The sequence below is a fragment of the Rhamphochromis longiceps genome, linkage group LG12 (genome assembly GCF_057381845.1).
Source record: "Rhamphochromis longiceps isolate RC_006_pf linkage group LG12, R_longiceps_female_GT1.1, whole genome shotgun sequence".
NCBI classification, from domain to species: Eukaryota; Metazoa; Chordata; class Actinopteri; order Cichliformes; family Cichlidae; genus Rhamphochromis; species Rhamphochromis longiceps.
The window spans coordinates 17,506,756-17,525,234 of NC_140568.1; the positions used below are offsets into that span (position 1 = coordinate 17,506,756).

At 37.3% G+C, this 18,479-nt stretch overlaps 1 long non-coding RNA gene across 1 annotated transcript; it reads left to right on the top strand.

Moving 5' to 3' along the window:
* Positions 1-406: 406 nt before the first annotated feature.
* LOC146657140 (uncharacterized) lies at positions 407-10,267 on the top strand. Its single transcript, XR_014914213.1, has 8 exons — positions 407-576; positions 829-937; positions 1,043-1,162; positions 1,305-1,466; positions 7,363-7,469; positions 8,203-8,360; positions 8,788-8,845; positions 9,799-10,267. It is a non-coding gene; the product is annotated as an uncharacterized LOC146657140 (long non-coding RNA).
* The last annotated feature ends 8,212 nt before the right edge of the window (positions 10,268-18,479 follow it).

The window sequence follows — 18,479 nt, forward strand, 5'->3', positions numbered from 1 at the left end:
TGAAAAAGAGAAGTTTTTTCCCTATAATTATCACTTCTTAAAATCTGTAGCAACTTCAAGTCTGTCAGCATGCTGAGCATGCTCAGAATGTGACAATATATTTTTGTTCAATATTTAATTTCTTTCAGTTGCAATTGTTAAATGAAAAAATATATATTCTTATAATTTAGCAAACGAATTTATCAAAAAAAAAATACATATATCTGTATTAGTTTTAGTAAATTAATTTGACACCTGTATTGAAAATACCATATTGTATTCATACAGAATCAGTATGGTATCATTGTTTGTCTGTTCACTGATTGTTGAAGCTAAGAGCTACTTTGATCTGTTTAGATCTAAAGTATCCAAAGTTGAGTTCTAATGTTTCTTCACCCCTGTGTGTGTGATATGTGATTTCCTACATGCTGGCAGAGCAGAGCAGCAGTTTGTGCTCACAGATGGTGACGGTGTGGAGAGACGGTGGTATTTCCTCAGAAGAACCAGCAGAGTCACAAAGGACACCAGTCCATCTCACCACCTTGACTTGCTGACTGATGTTCGTCTGCACTGCACAGAGGAAATCAACTGACCGAGGTTTGTCCAGTGACGTGTTATGAAATGTATATTTGTTTTATGCTTACAGATATGTTTTTCTTGACAGAGGCTCTGCAGAGGTTAGACAAAGCAGAGAAAACATGTGCTTTACATTTTACTGTGATTTATTGAGATATTTGTTGCCTGATGTTCAGCAGGAATGGAGAAATAGAATCAAAGGGAGATGTTTTTCCTGTTTTTGTAATGATGTAAGTAAATCTTCAATATTATTTATTTGCTTGGTTATATTAGGAGCGTTTCTGAGTGAGGGGGAGAGGAGTCATCATCCAGGTAAAGTGACGTGGATCAGTGGATACACTTGTCTCCCCTTTAAAGGAGACGATCCAAGTCATCCTTAAATGTTAGTGCTTTCAAATACACAAACATTTTTAAAGGACAAAAATGAACATCCAACTTTGACTGTAATACAAAATAAATCTTTGCATGTGTGTTTTCAAACTCTCAGATGGGCAGTATATCAGTCTTGGACTGTCTAACCTGCCGGAGCAGCACTGAATGACCACCGCACGAGCATGTTCCTGCAACATTCAGCATCTGATCCTTCATCTGTGTGCTTCTGCTTTTGGTAAGTAGAGTTACCCAACTCCAGTAACTCTAAACACATGCCATCCATTTCTAACGGCCTGGTTACTTCCTGTCAGTTACTTTAGAAACCATGTGGTCACCTGACCTAACACTGTTTCTTCTTCTTCCCCTTAATGTTGAAGTGTCAAATGTCAAACAGCTGGAGAGGAAACTACACCAGTGTACTGGGATGTTTCAGCAACACGTGCCAGATGCTGTTCCTTCATGGTGACATCACCAGAGACAGTCCCGCCCACCTCAGGACCCATTGATTATGATGATCTGATCCATCAAACCCCCAGCAGGTGAACTTTATTCATGACATAACACCGCAACAATGTAAAAAATTAAACAGCAACAGTCTAAATGTAAAGTGCATTCTAAAGTCCTCTTCAATAAATTGTATGCAAAGAGTCATTCAGGTCACTACAGAACCCAGAGTCTTCATCATTAAATCTCTGGTTGCTTCATTTTTTCTATCCTATATCAGATATTTTAAAGGTTAGCTTAGGTAAAGTTCCATTCTCATGGTGAGGCAAAATGCTTTATGTGTGTGTGTGCGTGTCATGAACGGCTATAAAAGGCCTATAATTAAAGAACAAAGTGGGGTTTGAGTTCGAGTTGCGGCAGACTGTCACTACTTGTAAATGGAACGCAGCCTTCCTACGGCGGACAGCTAATAACAGGAATCGGACGCGGTCCAGCCAAGTCCACAGCAACCACCATAGCAACCGCCTAGCATGACCTTAAAAACATATTCTGTCTTCATAACTATCAAAATCGTGAAATGATTTGCAAAGTGTGAAAGTGTTACAGCTGCAGAGAGCTATGGCGGTATCTATGGAAGCTGTTTACATAGCTAATAATATACGATGTAACCATGGAGACAGTCAGTCACTTGAGCTAGCGGTGCATGTTTACTACAGTGAATAAGGTGATTGAGTGCACAGCGTCCACACATAAACATGTTTGTCTGAGTCTTCTATCAAAAGTTACAGCGATTTTATATGAAGTTGTTCAAAAACGCTTTATTTCGCCAAGACAATGCGTTTCTCACTGTTACATGCATTTGAATGGGAAACTCGCCTGAAACAAAGTATAGGTTTTCATTATGTGAATAATTTTAAAATCTTAGCTCAAACGGCTGCAAAACCTGTTTGCCCAGCACGGGGATATTGAGTTCCATAAGATAAAGCCATAAACATGTTTGTCTGAGTCTTCTATCAAAAGTTACAGCGATTTACATGAAGTTGTTCAAAAACGCTTTATTTCGCCAAGACAATGCGTTTCTCACTGTTACATGCATTTGAATGGGAAACTCGCCTGAAACAAAGTATAGGTTTTCATTATGTGAATAATTTTAAAATCTTAGCTCAAACGGCTGCAAAACATGTTTGCCCAGCACGGGGATATTGAGTTCTATAAGATAAAGCCATAAACATGTTTGTCTGAGTCTTCTATCAAAAGTTACAGCGATTTATATGAAGTTGTACGAAAACGCTTTATTTCGCCAAGACAGTGTGTTTCTCACTGTTACATGCATTTGAATGGGAAACTCACCCGAGACAAAGTATAGGTTTTCATTATGTGAATAATTTTAAAATCTTAGCTCAAACGGCTGCAAAACCTGTTTGCCCAGCACGGGGATATTGAGTTCCATAAGATAAAGCCATAAACATGTTTGTCTGAGTCTTCTATCAAAAGTTACAGCGATTTATATGAAGTTGTACAAAAACGCTTTATTTCGCCAAGACAATGCGTTTCTCACTGTTACATGCATTTGAATGGGGAACTCGCCTGAAACAAAGTATAGGTTTTCATTATGTGAATAATTTTAAAATCTTAGCTCAAACGGCTGCAAAACCTGTTCTGTTTGCCCAGCACGGGGATATTGAGTTCTATAAGATAAAGCCATAAACATGTTTGTCTGAGTCTTCTATCAAAAGTTACAGCGATTTATATGAAGTTGTACGAAAACGCTTTATTTCGCCAAGACAGTGTGTTTCTCACTGTTACATGCATTTGAATGGGAAACTCACCCGAGACAAAGTATAGGTTTTCATTATGTGAATAATTTTAAAATCTTAGCTCAAACGGCTGCAAAACCTGTTTGCCCAGCACGGGGATATTGAGTTCTATAAGATAAAGCCATAAACATGTTTGTCTGAGTCTTCTATCAAAAGTTACAGCGATTTACATGAAGTTGTTCAAAAACGCTTTATTTCGCCAAGACAATGCGTTTCTCACTGTTACATGCATTTGAATGGGAAACTCGCCTGAAACAAAGTATAGGTTTTCATTATGTGAATAATTTTAAAATCTTAGCTCAAACGGCTGCAAAACCTGTTTGCCCAGCACGGGGATATTGAGTTCTATAAGATAAAGTCATGAATACGTATATCTGAATCTTCTATCAAAAGTTACAGCTATTTATATGAAGTTGTACAAAAACGCTTTATTTTGTCAAGACAGTGGGTTTTAGAGTCTTCATCACTAAATCTCTGGTTGCTTCCTTTTTCTATCCTATATCAGATATTTTAAAGGTTAGCTTAGGTAAAGTTCCATTCTCATGGTGAGGCAAAGTGCTTTATGTGTGTGTGTGCGGGTGTCATGAACGGCTATAAAAGGCCTATAATTAAAGAACAAATCGGGGTTTGAGTTCGAGTTGCGGCAGACTGTCACTACTTGTAAATGGAACGCAGCCTTCCTACGGCGGACAGCTAATAACAGGAATCGGACGCGGTCCAGCCAAGTCCACAGCAACCACCATAGCAACCGCCTAGCATGACCTTAAAAACATATTCTGTCTTCATAACTATCAAAATCGTGAAATGATTTGCAAAGTGTGAAAGTGTTACAGCTGCAGAGAGCTATGGCGGTATCTATGGAAGCTGTTTACATAGCTAATAATATACGATGTAACCATGGAGACAGTCCGTCACCTTTTCTACAGTGAATAAGGTGATTGAGTGCACAGCGTCCACACTCTGCAGGGGGTAAAGACATTACTTCAATATTGTTTTATATTGATATATATTTGCCTTCTGTTGACCATCACCTCAGGTTCACCATTATAGTTTCAGCATACAAATGCACACTGTCTAAACACATTCAAAAACTCATGTCTCAGAGATAAGCACAGCTGTTCATGTTTGTCATTAGAGTTTTATTTGTAAGAAAATTATGAACTTCATATTGTGCATTAAATAAAAGAACATTTCACAACTCTGAGTCAACAGAAACAGGTAACAGAAATGTCTCTAATGTGTACAGTGTAGTGTAAGCATTAAAAGATCATAAAGGAAAATCTAACATTTATGTGAAACTAATTGTAATAAAAAATGAGCAGGTGCTTTATAGATTTAAAAGAAAGAATCTGAAAACAACACTTTTTTGGTCTAAATGATCAAAGTAGAAAACAGAACTGATGTTCAAGAACAAACCGTAGCTGCACTAATATTACACATCTCGATCGTTGTACTGAACAGACATGTTGCTTTTAAAACCACATGCAGTGTGTGACCATGACTGTTCACTGAGACCATGAACGCCACTTCGCTGAAGCATTCTTCTTCTTCTTCTTGCCATTAAATTGGAAGCAGAAGCAGCACGAGCTGATTTGATCTACTGAAAGGAAAAAGCAGAACATCTGAGTTGAAACCAGTCAGCTGAAATCATTAAGACAGGAACAAATTCAATGCAGTGGCTTAGCCTGTTACAACTGTTGATACAAGCTAAATACGGTTAACACACAGTGTCAGGGAGCTCAAGTGTGGGAACTAGTGGCTTTAGGTTTGTAGTCATTTAACTTTCATCCATTCATTCATTTAATTCAGGAGGAAGAAATGCCAGGTTGGTGCAGGCTGGTTACATGCATTTGGTCCCATGCTGTCTTTAATTAAATGACTTGGTTCATTTTATGGCTGGGCTGTATGTGGGGTTATATCATGTTATTTGGGCAGGAGTACCTGTCCCCTGTTAGACTTAGAAAGTTTCTCCATAAGTAGAGTTTCTAACTCTTCTAGCACATCTGTGGCTGACAGCTTTTTGGTGGCTCTTTTTACCCCACACTGGTTGTGAGTGTGTAAATAGCCCCACTAGTTATTTTGGGTTGCAGTTAACTAGGGAGGAAGGGGTGGGTATGCCATGATTAGGTGAATAACAATTATAAGTGATACATAAATTTCACAATGCATGCATATATCTCTATCAATTAAACCTGGCCTGAGGGCTGCCATTTTTTACATTCAGTTATTTCTCTTAGAAATGTTGGAACTAAATAATGAATGTGTTACAGTTAAAGTGAAACACTGGTCAGTGTAAATGGCTCATTGGGACACAGAAACCTTTAAATTAAACCTGATATCTAGTGTCAAACAATATCAAAGCTGTAAAAGATGTTTACATTCAGAATTTATAAAACTATGATTGTAAATAAATTCAAACAAGTGAGCTTTTCTCTTTGTGCTGAATATCAACACTGTGGTTTCTTAGACTGTAAGCTTTACTTTAGTGCAACCAGTTGCAGAAGCTGCCACTCCAAATGTCTTTTGATAACAAGAAAAAAATACCTTTTCAGTACACGGCCTGAAGTTCTTCTCCGACATCTTCTGCAATCGGCTTTGTCTGCTGGTTTGAAGACAATAAACCACAAAAAAGATGATTTAGTCACTTTGTCTGCGTCATGCAGCTCGAATGTGTCGTGTAACGATGTTGAATAGCCGTCGTTATCCCTCTGCTTTGAGCCTTTTATCAAAAGTTACAGCTAACTTCATGAAGTTGTACAAAAAGGCTTCATTTCGCCGAGACAGTGCGTTTCTGACTATTACATGCATTTGAATGGAGTTCTTGCACGAAACAAAGTATAAGTTTTCATTATGTGAATAACTTGTATTTTACACTGACCCTGGGTCAGTATCAACTTCATGAAGACAGCTGTAACTTTTGATAGAGGACTCACACACACACATATTTATGGCTTTGCCTTATAGAATTCAGCATCTCCGTGCTGAGGAAATAGGTTTTCCAGCTGTTTGAGCTAAGATTTTCAAGTTATTCACAAATTGAAAACCTATACTTTGTGTCGGGCGAGAACTCCATTCAAATGCATGTAATAGCGAGAAACGCACTAACGTGGTGAAATAAAGCGTTTTTCCATAAACTTCATAAAGACAGCTGTAAATTTTGAGAGAAGACTCACACACACATTGGGGGGATATTGAAGTCTATAAGATAAAGCCATGAATATGTTTGTCTGAGTCTTCTATCAAAAGTTACAGCAAGCTCTATGAAGTTGATAAGAAACGCTTTACTTCGCCAAGACAGTGCGTTTCTCACTGTTACATGCATTTGAATTTAGTTCTTGCCCGACACAAAGTATAGGTTTTAATTTGTGAATAACTTGAAAATCTTAGCTCAAACAGCTGCAAAACCTATTTCCTGAGCACTGAGATGCTGAATTCTATAAGGCAAAGCCATAAATATGTGTGTGTGATTCTTCTATCAACAGTTACAGCTGTCTTCTTGAAGTTGATACTGACCCAGGGTCAGTGTAAAATACAATCCTAGCTGTGTGAACAAAGCTTGGCTCCTTTAATCCTGCATGACAAACCTCAGGAGGCAGGTTATTATTACTCTTTCCTGCTGGCACACCTGAGAGTCAGCTAGAAACTTACAGTGACGTGGACATCATGCAAAGACTGCCAGACTCTGTAATACTGTGAATGATCAGTGACTCAAGTTAACACTAAACTTTAAACGGTACCTCTGTGTCTCTGTGTGCTGAACATTTAGGATTGAGTCTGCATTGACTTTATTTATTGAGACTTTAATGTGCTAAAAGCAGGTTGAAGACAGCTCAGAAACATTTGAAGATTAAAATTTAGCATTATGGCTGCTGGTGGTTTGTAAAGCCTATACTCAGCTGTAGTTTTTGTTACTAATTTATGTTTGTTGTTGTTTAACACAGATTTCAGAAGAGCAAATATGCTTAATAGTTTAACTAGATTTCATTTGTCAGTGTGGGACTGCTGAGTCACCTGAAGAACTCATTTCATTCATTCTCCACATGATGTTCATATACAGAAATGTTTCACAGGAACTGGTTCCTCCCAAACTGTGAACTAGTGTGTTTCCATAGATTATCTCTGTATGAATGTACTTTTAAATGAAGGCAAGTGTTTGTCCTTTTTTGTTCCTCAGTTACAGTACGTGATATCTTGATATCAGGCGGTCAACACTGGGGGAAGACAAGAAGCAGACGTACTTCCAAGAGGGAGCTGCAGTGAGGACACAGCCAGGTCACTGAGGTCAGAGGTCAGAATCTGAAACAGCTCAGGTTTATATTTTAGGGGTTATAAAAAATCAAAATGTATTTATGAAGAAACCTTTAAATAATAGTCATAATTATGATTATTATAAGAAATATCAAACATTTAAGTGGATTTTCTGTTACACATATTGTATTAGCCCTGCAATAAACTGGCAGCCTGTCTTTGTCCTGTATCAGCTGGGATAGGCTTCATCCTCCCGCAACCCTGAATTGGATACATTGTATTCCAATTATGTAATCTGATCATTTACAAACTCAAGGTATCTAATCAAAATGTAAGTAATAATTATAAAATGGGAAAGCAGAAATAAGTGTGACATAAATGTAAATGTGTTAGCTGACATAGAGGACAGCTACATGTAGTCTGAAAAACCTTTGTTGTCAAGTTTGCAGGTATATCAGCACGAGACATTCTTACATAGAAGAGTCTGTTAAAGTCTCTAACTCAGCGAAGCATTATTGGTCCCGTCTGTTTGGATAAATATAGTAAGTTGATGTTTGTCCATTTATTGACACATTTTCTTAAGTGCTTATCCAGTTCAGGATCACAGTGGAGCTGCAGCTGGATATGTTCATTAAATAAACCTTACAAAAGTTAACAATAAACCTGCATCCATGTACGTTGTTGTCCACAGGATAAGAAAATCAAACTGGAACACTGTGGAACATGTTAATAAATGTTTGTGTGTTTATGCCTGTGTCTTTCACAGGAGGCGCTGGAAGGTTTCCCTAATAGTTCCTGGTGAATCAAAGCAGAACCATAAAGGTTGCTGGATTGCATGATGGCCTTACCCCTGAGCAGTCATCCTGTTAAAGGAGGAACCAGTTAGAAGCTGTTTTCAAAGTAGCTGAGCAGATTTCATCTCAAGTAAGCGATTAACTATTTGTTCATCTGTTCTGCCACTTAAAGAGCATTTAAGGACGTCTTTCGAGTGTCCAGCTGAATTAATTCTACTGGCTCTCATGGTCATTTGTTATTATAGACATATTTTTCATGTTCATCCAGCTATTTAGTAAATTCTATCTATTTAGTAATATCCGTCAGCTATAAAATGTAATATAGATATAAAAAATATCTAAATATCTCCTGCACTTTATATTTTAATGATGTAAGTCTGTTATCGTGTTACATTAGCATTCCTCACATATCAATGAGATGCTGTACAGTACAATCCTACTGACGCAGCAGAGGGATAACGACGGCTATTCAACATCGTTACACGACACATTCGAGCTGCATGACACAGACAAAGTGACTAAATCATCTTTTTTATGGTTTATTGTCTTCAAACCAGCAGACAAAGCCGATTGCAGAAGATTTCGGAGAAGAACTTCAGGCCGTGTACTGAAAAGGTATTTTTTTCTTGTTATCAAAAGACATTTGGAGTGGCAGCTTCTGCAACTGGTTGCACTAAAGTAAAGCTTACAGTCTAAGAAACCACAGTGTTGATATTCAGCACAAAGAGAAAAGCTCACTTGTTTGAATTTATTTACAATCATAGTTTTATAAATTCTGAATGTAAACATCTTTTACAGCTTTGATATTGTTTGACACTAGATATCAGGTTTAATTTAAAGGTTTCTGTGTCCCAATGAGCCATTTACACTGACCAGTGTTTCACTTTAACTGTAACACATTCATTATTTAGTTCCAACATTTCTAAGAGAAATAACTGAATGTAAAAAATGGCAGCCCTCAGGCCAGGTTTAATTGATAGAGATATATGCATGCATTGTGAAATTTATGTATCACATATAATTGTTATTCACCTAATCATGGCATACCCACCCCTTCCTCCCTAGTTAACTGCAACCCAAAATAACTAGTGGGGCTATTTACACACTCACAACCAGTGTGGGGTAAAAAGAGCCACCAAAAAGCTGTCAGCCACAGATGTGCTAGAAGAGTTAGAAACTCTACTTATGGAGAAACTTTCTAAGTCTAACAGGGGACAGGTACTCCTGCCCAAATAACATGATATAACCCCACATACAGCCCAGCCATAAAATGAACCAAGTCATTTAATTAAAGACAGCATGGGACCAAATGCATGTAACCAGCCTGCACCAACCTGGCATTTCTTCCTCCTGAATTAAATGAATGAATGGATGAAAGTTAAATGACTACAAACCTAAAGCCACTAGTTCCCACACTGGAGCTCCCTGACACTGTGTGTTAACCATATTTAGCTTGTATCAACAGTTGTAACAGGCTAAGCCACTTGAGACACTGCATTGAATTTGTTCCTGTCTTAATGATTTCAGCTGACTGGTTTCAACTCAGATGTTCTGCTTTTTCCTTTCAGTAGATCAAATCAGCTCGTGCTGCTTCTGCTTCCAATTTAATGGCAAGAAGAAGAAGAAGAATGCTTCAGCGAAGTGGCGTTCATGGTCTCAGTGAACAGTCATGGTCACACACTGCATGTGGTTTTAAAAGCAACATGTCTGTTCAGTACAACGATCGAGATGTGTAATATTAGTGCAGCTACGGTTTGTTCTTGAACATCAGTTCTGTTTTCTACTTTGATCACTTAGACCAAAAAAGTGTTGTTTTCAGATTCTTTCTTTTAAATCTATAAAGCACCTGCTCATTTTTTATTACAATTAGTTTCACATAAATGTTAGTTTTTCCTTTATGATCTTTTAATGCTTACACTACACTGTACACATTAGAGACATTTCTGTTACCTGTTTCTGTTGACTCAGAGTTGTGAAATGTTCTTTTATTTAATGCACAATATGAAGTTCATAATTTTCTTACAAATAAAACTCTAATGACAAACATGAACAGCTGTGCTTAACTCTGAGACATAAGTTTTTGAATGTGTTTAGACAGTGTGCATTTGTATGCTGAAACTATAATGGTGAACCTGAGGTGATGGTCAACAGAAGGCAAATATATATCAATATAAAACAATATTGAAGTAATGTCTTTACCCCCTGCAGAGTGTGGACGCTGTGCACTCAATCACCTTATTCACTGTAGAAAAGGTGACTGACTGTCTCCATGGTTACATCGTATATTATTAGCTATGTAAACAGCTTCCATAGATACCGCCATAGCTCTCTGCAGCTGTAACACTTTCACACTTTGCAAATCATTTCACGATTTTGATAGTTATGAAGACAGAATATGTTTTTAAGGTCATGCTAGGCGGTTGCTATGGTGGTTGCTGTGGACTTGGCTGGACCGCGTCCGATTCCTGTTATTAGCTGTCCGCCGTAGGAAGGCTGCGTTCCATTTACAAGTAGTGACAGTCTGCCGCAACTCGAACTCAAACCCCGCTTTGTTCTTTAATTATAGGCCTTTTATAGCCGTTCATGACACCCGCACACACACACATAAAGCACTTTGCCTCACAATGAGAATGGAACTTTACCCAAGCTAACCTTTAAAATATCTGATATAGGATAGAAAAATGAAGCAACCAGAGATTTAATGATGAAGACTCTAAAACCCACTGTCTTGACAAAATAAAGCGTTTTTGTACAACTTCATATAAATAGCTGTAACTTTTGATAGAAGATTCAGATATACGTATTCATGACTTTATCTTATAGAACTCAATGTCCCCGTGCTGGGCAAACAGGTTTTGCAGCCGTTTGAGCTAAGATTTTAAAATTATTCACATAATGAAAACCTATACTTTGTCTCGGGTGAGTTTCCCATTCAAATGCATGTAACAGTGAGAAACACACTGTCTTGGCGAAATAAAGCGTTTTCGTACAACTTCATATAAATCGCTGTAACTTTTGATAGAAGACTCAGACAAACATGTTTATGGCTTTATCTTATAGAACTCAATATCCCCGTGCTGGGCAAACAGAACAGGTTTTGCAGCCGTTTGAGCTAAGATTTTAAAATTATTCACATAATGAAAACCTATACTTTGTCTCAGGCGAGTTTCCCATTCAAATGCATGTAACAGTGAGAAACACACTGTCTTGGCGAAATAAAGCGTTTTTGTACAACTTCATATAAATCGCTGTAACTTTTGATAGAAGACTCAGACAAACATGTTTATGGCTTTATCTTATGGAACTCAATATCCCCGTGCTGGGCAAACAGGTTTTGCAGCTGTTTGAGCTAAGATTTTAAAATTATTCACATAATGAAAACCTATACTTTGTTTCAGGCGAGTTTCCCATTCAAATGCATGTAACAGTGAGAAACGCATTGTCTTGGCGAAATAAAGCGTTTTTGTACAACTTCATATAAATCGCTGTAACTTTTGATAGAAGACTCAGACAAACATGTTTATGGCTTTATCTTATGGAACTCAATATCCCCATGCTGGGCAAACAGGTTTTGCAGCCGTTTGAGCTAAGATTTTAAAATTATTCACATAATGAAAACCTATACTTTGTTTCAGGCGAGTTTCCCATTCAAATGCATGTAACAGTGAGAAACACACTGTCTTGGCGAAATAAAGCGTTTTTGAACAACTTCATATAAATCGCTGTAACTTTTGATAGAAGACTCAGACAAACATGTTTATGGCTTTATCTTATAGAACTCAATATCCCCGTGCTGGGCAAACAGAACAGGTTTTGCAGCCGTTTGAGCTAAGATTTTAAAATTATTCACATAATGAAAACCTATACTTTGTCTCGGGTGAGTTTCCCATTCGAATGCATGTAGCAGTGAGAAACACACTGTCTTGGCGAAATAAAGCGTTTTCGTACAACTTCATATAAATCGCTGTAACTTTTGATAGAAGACTCAGACAAACATGTTTATGGCTTTATCTTATAGAACTCAATATCCCCGTGCTGGGCAGACAGGTTTTGCAGCCGTTTGAGCTAAGATTTTAAAATTATTCACATAATGAAAACCTATACTTTGTTTCAGGCGAGTTTCCCATTCAAATGCATGTAACAGTGAGAAACGCATTGTCTTGGCGAAATAAAGCCTTTTTGAACAACTTCATATAAATCGCTGTAACTTTTGATAGAAGACTCAGACAAACATGTTTATGGCTTTATCTTATAGAACTCAATATCCCGGTGCTGGGCAAACAGAACAGGTTTTGCAGCCGTTTGAGCTAAGATTTTAAAATTATTCACATAATGAAAACCTATACTTTGTTTCAGGCGAGTTCCCCATTCAAATGCATGTAACAGTGAGAAACGCATTGTCTTGGCGAAATAAAGCGTTTTTGTACAACTTCATATAAATCGCTGTAACTTTTGATAGAAGACTCAGACAAACATGTTTATGGCTTTATCTTATAGAACTCAATATCCCCGTGCTGGGCAAACAGAACAGGTTTTGCAGCCGTTTGAGCTAAGATTTTAAAATTATTCACATAATGAAAACCTATACTTTGTCTCGGGTGAGTTTCCCATTCGAATGCATGTAGCAGTGAGAAACACACTGTCTTGGCGAAATAAAGCGTTTTCGTACAACTTCATATAAATCGCTGTAACTTTTGATAGAAGACTCAGACAAACATGTTTATGGCTTTATCTTATAGAACTCAATATCCCCGTGCTGGGCAGACAGGTTTTGCAGCCGTTTGAGCTAAGATTTTAAAATTATTCACATAATGAAAACCTATACTTTGTTTCAGGCGAGTTTCCCATTCAAATGCATGTAGCAGTGAGAAACGCATTGTCTTGGCGAAATAAAGCGTTTTTGAACAACTTCATATAAATCGCTGTAACTTTTGATAGAAGACTCAGACAAACATGTTTATGGCTTTATCTTATAGAACTCAATATCCCCGTGCTGGGCAAACAGAACAGGTTTTGCAGCCGTTTGAGCTAAGATTTTAAAATTATTCACATAATGAAAACCTATACTTTGTTTCAGGCGAGTTCCCCATTCAAATGCATGTAACAGTGAGAAACGCATTGTCTTGGCGAAATAAAGCGTTTTTGTACAACTTCATATAAATCGCTGTAACTTTTGATAGAAGACTCAGACAAACATGTTTATGGCTTTATCTTATGGAACTCAATATCCCCGTGCTGGGCAAACAGGTTTTGCAGCCGTTTGAGCTAAGATTTTAAAATTATTCACATAATGAAAACCTATACTTTGTTTCAGGCGAGTTTCCCATTCAAATGCATGTAGCAGTGAGAAACACACTGTCTTGGCGAAATAAAGCGTTTTCGTACAACTTCATATAAATCGCTGTAACTTTTGATAGAAGACTCAGACAAACATGTTTATGGCTTTATCTTATAGAACTCAATATCCCCGTGCTGGGCAAACAGAACAGGTTTTGCAGACGTTTGAGCTAAGATTTTAAAATTATTCACATAATGAAAACCTATACTTTGTCTCGGGTGAGTTTCCCATTCAAATGCATGTAACAGTGAGAAACGCACTGTCTTGGCGAAATAAAGCGTTTTCGTACAACTTCATATAAATCGCTGTAACTTTTGATAGAAGACTCAGACAAACATGTTTATGGCTTTATCTTATAGAACTCAATATCCCCGTGCTGGGCAAACAGAACAGGTTTTGCAGACGTTTGAGCTAAGATTTTAAAATTATTCACATAATGAAAACCTATACTTTGTTTCAGGCGAGTTCCCCATTCAAATGCATGTAACAGTGAGAAACGCATTGTCTTGGCGAAATAAAGCGTTTTTGTACAACTTCATATAAATCGCTGTAACTTTTGATAGAAGACTCAGACAAACATGTTTATGGCTTTATCTTATGGAACTCAATATCCCCGTGCTGGGCAAACAGGTTTTGCAGCTGTTTGAGCTAAGATTTTAAAATTATTCACATAATGAAAACCTATACTTTGTTTCAGGCGAGTTTCCCATTCAAATGCATGTAACAGTGAGAAACACACTGTCTTGGCGAAATAAAGCGTTTTTGAACAACTTCATATAAATCGCTGTAACTTTTGATAGAAGACTCAGACAAACATGTTTATGGCTTTATCTTATAGAACTCAATATCCCCGTGCTGGGCAAACAGAACAGGTTTTGCAGCCGTTTGAGCTAAGATTTTAAAATTATTCACATAATGAAAACCTATACTTTGTCTCGGGTGAGTTTCCCATTCGAATGCATGTAGCAGTGAGAAACACACTGTCTTGGCGAAATAAAGCGTTTTCGTACAACTTCATATAAATCGCTGTAACTTTTGATAGAAGACTCAGACAAACATGTTTATGGCTTTATCTTATAGAACTCAATATCCCCGTGCTGGGCAGACAGGTTTTGCAGCCGTTTGAGCTAAGATTTTAAAATTATTCACATAATGAAAACCTATACTTTGTTTCAGGCGAGTTTCCCATTCAAATGCATGTAACAGTGAGAAACGCATTGGCGAAATAAAGCCTTTTTGAACAACTTCATATAAATCGCTGTAACTTTTGATAGAAGACTCAGACAAACATGTTTATGGCTTTATCTTATAGAACTCAATATCCCGGTGCTGGGCAAACAGAACAGGTTTTGCAGCCGTTTGAGCTAAGATTTTAAAATTATTCACATAATGAAAACCTATACTTTGTTTCAGGCGAGTTCCCCATTCAAATGCATGTAACAGTGAGAAACGCATTGTCTTGGCGAAATAAAGCGTTTTTGTACAACTTCATATAAATCGCTGTAACTTTTGATAGAAGACTCAGACAAACATGTTTATGGCTTTATCTTATAGAACTCAATATCCCCGTGCTGGGCAAACAGAACAGGTTTTGCAGCCGTTTGAGCTAAGATTTTAAAATTATTCACATAATGAAAACCTATACTTTGTCTCGGGTGAGTTTCCCATTCGAATGCATGTAGCAGTGAGAAACACACTGTCTTGGCGAAATAAAGCGTTTTCGTACAACTTCATATAAATCGCTGTAACTTTTGATAGAAGACTCAGACAAACATGTTTATGGCTTTATCTTATAGAACTCAATATCCCCGTGCTGGGCAAACAGAACAGGTTTTGCAGCCGTTTGAGCTAAGATTTTAAAATTATTCACATAATGAAAACCTATACTTTGTCTCAGGCGAGTTTCCCATTCAAATGCATGTAACAGTGAGAAACACACTGTCTTGGCGAAATAAAGCGTTTTTGTACAACTTCATATAAATCGCTGTAACTTTTGATAGAAGACTCAGACAAACATGTTTATGGCTTTATCTTATGGAACTCAATATCCCCGTGCTGGGCAAACAGGTTTTGCAGCTGTTTGAGCTAAGATTTTAAAATTATTCACATAATGAAAACCTATACTTTGTTTCAGGCGAGTTTCCCATTCAAATGCATGTAACAGTGAGAAACGCATTGTCTTGGCGAAATAAAGCGTTTTTGTACAACTTCATATAAATCGCTGTAACTTTTGATAGAAGACTCAGACAAACATGTTTATGGCTTTATCTTATGGAACTCAATATCCCCATGCTGGGCAAACAGGTTTTGCAGCCGTTTGAGCTAAGATTTTAAAATTATTCACATAATGAAAACCTATACTTTGTTTCAGGCGAGTTTCCCATTCAAATGCATGTAACAGTGAGAAACACACTGTCTTGGCGAAATAAAGCGTTTTTGAACAACTTCATATAAATCGCTGTAACTTTTGATAGAAGACTCAGACAAACATGTTTATGGCTTTATCTTATAGAACTCAATATCCCCGTGCTGGGCAAACAGAACAGGTTTTGCAGCCGTTTGAGCTAAGATTTTAAAATTATTCACATAATGAAAACCTATACTTTGTCTCGGGTGAGTTTCCCATTCGAATGCATGTAGCAGTGAGAAACACACTGTCTTGGCGAAATAAAGCGTTTTCGTACAACTTCATATAAATCGCTGTAACTTTTGATAGAAGACTCAGACAAACATGTTTATGGCTTTATCTTATAGAACTCAATATCCCCGTGCTGGGCAGACAGGTTTTGCAGCCGTTTGAGCTAAGATTTTAAAATTATTCACATAATGAAAACCTATACTTTGTTTCAGGCGAGTTTCCCATTCAAATGCATGTAACAGTGAGAAACGCATTGTCTTGGCGAAATAAAGCCTTTTTGAACAACTTCATATAAATCGCTGTAACTTTTGATAGAAGACTCAGACAAACATGTTTATGGCTTTATCTTATAGAACTCAATATCCCGGTGCTGGGCAAACAGAACAGGTTTTGCAGCCGTTTGAGCTAAGATTTTAAAATTATTCACATAATGAAAACCTATACTTTGTTTCAGGCGAGTTCCCCATTCAAATGCATGTAACAGTGAGAAACGCATTGTCTTGGCGAAATAAAGCGTTTTTGTACAACTTCATATAAATCGCTGTAACTTTTGATAGAAGACTCAGACAAACATGTTTATGGCTTTATCTTATAGAACTCAATATCCCCGTGCTGGGCAAACAGAACAGGTTTTGCAGCCGTTTGAGCTAAGATTTTAAAATTATTCACATAATGAAAACCTATACTTTGTCTCGGGTGAGTTTCCCATTCGAATGCATGTAGCAGTGAGAAACACACTGTCTTGGCGAAATAAAGCGTTTTCGTACAACTTCATATAAATCGCTGTAACTTTTGATAGAAGACTCAGACAAACATGTTTATGGCTTTATCTTATAGAACTCAATATCCCCGTGCTGGGCAGACAGGTTTTGCAGCCGTTTGAGCTAAGATTTTAAAATTATTCACATAATGAAAACCTATACTTTGTTTCAGGCGAGTTTCCCATTCAAATGCATGTAGCAGTGAGAAACGCATTGTCTTGGCGAAATAAAGCGTTTTTGAACAACTTCATATAAATCGCTGTAACTTTTGATAGAAGACTCAGACAAACATGTTTATGGCTTTATCTTATAGAACTCAATATCCCCGTGCTGGGCAAACAGAACAGGTTTTGCAGCCGTTTGAGCTAAGATTTTAAAATTATTCACATAATGAAAACCTATACTTTGTTTCAGGCGAGTTCCCCATTCAAATGCATGTAACAGTGAGAAACGCATTGTCTTGGCGAAATAAAGCGTTTTTGTACAACTTCATATAAATCGCTGTAACTTTTGATAGAAGACTCAGACAAACATGTTTATGGCTTTATCTTATGGAACTCAATATCCCCGTGCTGGGCAAACAGGTTTTGCAGCCGTTTGAGCTAAGATTTTAAAATTATTCACATAATGAAAACCTATACTTTGTTTCAGGCGAGTTTCCCATTCAAATGCATGTAGCAGTGAGAAACACACTGTCTTGGCGAAATAAAGCGTTTTCGTACAACTTCATATAAATCGCTGTAACTTTTGATAGAAGACTCAGACAAACATGTTTATGGCTTTATCTTATAGAACTCAATATCCCCGTGCTGGGCAAACAGAACAGGTTTTGCAGACGTTTGAGCTAAGATTTTAAAATTATTCACATAATGAAAACCTATACTTTGTCTCGGGTGAGTTTCCCATTCAAATGCATGTAACAGTGAGAAACGCACTGTCTTGGCGAAATAAAGCGTTTTCGTACAACTTCATATAAATCGCTGTAACTTTTGATAGAAGACTCAGACAAACATGTTTATGGCTTTATCTTATAGAACTCAATATCCCCGTGCTGGGCAAACAGAACAGGTTTTGCAGACGTTTGAGCTAAGATTTTAAAATTATTCACATAATGAAAACCTATACTTTGTTTCAGGCGAGTTCCCCATTCAAATGCATGTAACAGTGAGAAACGCATTGTCTTGGCGAAATAAAGCGTTTTTGTACAACTTCATATAAATCGCTGTAACTTTTGATAGAAGACTCAGACAAACATGTTTATGGCTTTATCTTATGGAACTCAATATCCCCGTGCTGGGCAAACAGGTTTTGCAGCTGTTTGAGCTAAGATTTTAAAATTATTCACATAATGAAAACCTATACTTTGTTTCAGGCGAGTTTCCCATTCAAATGCATGTAACAGTGAGAAACACACTGTCTTGGCGAAATAAAGCGTTTTTGAACAACTTCATATAAATCGCTGTAACTTTTGATAGAAGACTCAGACAAACATGTTTATGGCTTTATCTTATA